We start from the raw sequence: 2,500 nt of genomic DNA, 5'->3' as shown, positions 1-2,500 counted from the left end.
TTGCTGCGAGGCCGCGTCCGCCTTAGCGTGCTCCTCCGGGGGCGCGCGGGTGCGCGGATTCTCTTCGGCCGCCATTCAACGATCAACTCAGAACTGGCACGGACTGGGGGAATCCGACTGTCTAATTAAAACAAAGCATTGCGATGGCCCTAGCGGGTGTTGACGCAATGTGATTTCTGCCCAGTGCTCTGAATGTCAACGTGAAGAAATTCAAGCAAGCGCGGGTAAACGGCGGGAGTAACTATGACTCTCTTAAGGTGGCCAAGTGGCGGCGGTGTGGCTGCATCCGGACTTGGCTTTTCGAAGTGCGGTCTTGATGTAGTCGTGCTGCTGCTGCGAGGTGCCTTCCTTGGGTTATAGTTACAGGGAGAGTGATGCGCAATACATGGGCCTAGCCCTCTTAGCCTCTCCTCTCCTGCGGTCTTCTCCCCTTCTCGTGGGCCCGCTGATTTTCGCAGAGTGGAAGACCGCACCAGGGGCTTGGGGGGGTTACCAGCCCCCCCTCGCATTATCCCTTTATAGTTGGGGGCAGCCGACAAGAAACAAGAGATGGTGGCCCTTCCGCTGAAGGTGCCACCCCAGCTACCCCAGCACCTATCCGGCCAACCGGCCGTAACGAAAATGCGATAGTTTGTGTAGCTCCCTTTGCTTGCAGTGAGTGCCACCGCACTTTTACCACGAAGAACGGTCTCGGGGTCCATCGCCGCCGCCAACACCCTGCGGCCGCCAACGCTGAGATCGTGACGGAGAGGCATCGCGCGAGGTGGACGGAGGAAGAAGTCCTGTCGCTCGCCAAGGCAGAGGCCGAACTGTTCCTCGAGAGGGACGCCCGGTTCTTCTTTGTAAATCAAGAACTTACCAGGATGTTCCCCGACCGAACGCTTGAGGCAATCAAGTGCCGACGGCGGCAAGCTGCCCACAAGCAGCTTGTCCGCCAATTCATGGAGGCACTTGAGATCGGTCGGGGTGAAGAGCCGGCGTCCCGCCGTGGAGCAGCGAGCTCGCTGCCTGACGCGGGCGAGGCCGCTGCGCCGCCCGTCGACGCAGCCGAGGACTTCGCGGCCGACACCACCGGGCCGCCGCCGGAGGGGCCGACTGACGCCGCCATCTGGGAGCATCTGGCGGGGCTACCTGCTTCCGCCCAGCGCTTCTCTGCCCTGGATCGAGTCATTGGTCTGGGGCGGGGCACGCCGCCCGATGTCATCCTGGGCATGCTCCCGGATGCCCTTGCGTCGGTCGGGTCCAGGGGGGAGAGGTCGATCACCAGGACACAGCGGCCGCGCCAACCATCCAAGCGGCCGCCTGCCGCCCCGCCGCTGCAGAAGCGCAAGCGGCGCCGCTGGGAATACGCGCGGACACAGGACGCCTTCCGTAGGTCGCGTGCGCGTTGCGTGCGCGGCTTGCTGGACGGCACCCTGCTGCAGCCGCCACCCGACATCCCCGGTCTGCTGGACTTCTGGGCGGACCTCTTCACGAAGAAGCCGATCTCCACCGCCGGCTTCATCCGTGACCGCCTTCTCCCGCACTCGGAGCCTGTCGCTCCTGAGTGCCTATGGGGGCCGGTCACACGTGAGGAGGTCGCTGCTGCCTTGCCGCCCAGGGGATCGGCAGCCGGGCCGGACGGCCTGACTCCAGCGGAGCTGCGGCGCCTGCCGCATGAAGTCCTGGTGAAACTCTTGAACCTCTTCCTCCTGGCCCGCGCCCTCCCCGAGCGTCTGCTTCGCGCCCGGACGTCACTTCTCCCCAAAACGGCTGCACCAACATCCCCCGCTGACTTTCGCCCCATTACGGTCTGCTCGGTGTTGGCGCGGACCTTTCACAAGGTTCTCGCGTCACGCCTGATGCGTGCATGTGCTGTGGACGAACGTCAGCGGGCATTCATCCCCCGGGATGGGATGTTGGAAAACACCTTCATCTTGGACACTGCTCTCACCGACGCAGTCCGCTCCTGTCGCTCTGTTTTTGTGGCATCGATCGACGTCTCTAAAGCGTTCGATTCGGTGGACCATGCCGCCCTCCGCCCCGTGCTGAGGGCTCATGGCCTGCCGGATTGCTTTATTGAGTACGTCGAAAGGTGTTACGAGGGTAGCACGACGGTGATAGCGGGCGGCGCCGACGTGGGCGTGCCCCTGCAGCCGGCTAGGGGTGTGCGTCAGGGTGACCCCCTCTCCCCCCTCCTTTTCAATTTTGCGGTGGACTATGTTTTGAGTCAACTTCCCTCCCACATCGGAGCTCGGATCCTTGGTCGCAGAGTTAACGCTGCGGCCTTCGCAGATGACGTCCTGCTTTTTGCATCGACCGCGAGGGGATTGCAGTCCCTCATCGACGCAGCCGTCGCAGCCCTCGCCCATCTGGGGCTGCAGATCAACGCCCGGAAGTGTTTCACCCTCGCCTTAGTCGCGTCTGGGCGCGACAAGAAGGTGAAGGTCGACGCCGACGTTACCTTCAAAGCGGGCAACGCCACCGTGCCCGCCCTACGTGTGGGTGAAACCTTCCGGTA

The 2,500-nt window shown here is 63.2% G+C and overlaps 1 pseudogene; it reads left to right on the top strand.

Annotated features, from left to right (window-relative positions):
* The window catches only part of LOC124593097, a 7,956-nt pseudogene that overhangs the window by 2,627 nt on the left and 2,829 nt on the right, over positions 1-2,500 (top strand).

The sequence above is a fragment of the Schistocerca americana genome, unplaced genomic scaffold (assembly GCF_021461395.2).
Source record: "Schistocerca americana isolate TAMUIC-IGC-003095 unplaced genomic scaffold, iqSchAmer2.1 HiC_scaffold_97, whole genome shotgun sequence".
NCBI lineage: Eukaryota > Metazoa > Arthropoda > Insecta > Orthoptera > Acrididae > Schistocerca > Schistocerca americana.
Note: the sequence above shows the minus strand (reverse complement) of the source record. Positions and strands in the feature narration are given on the sequence as shown.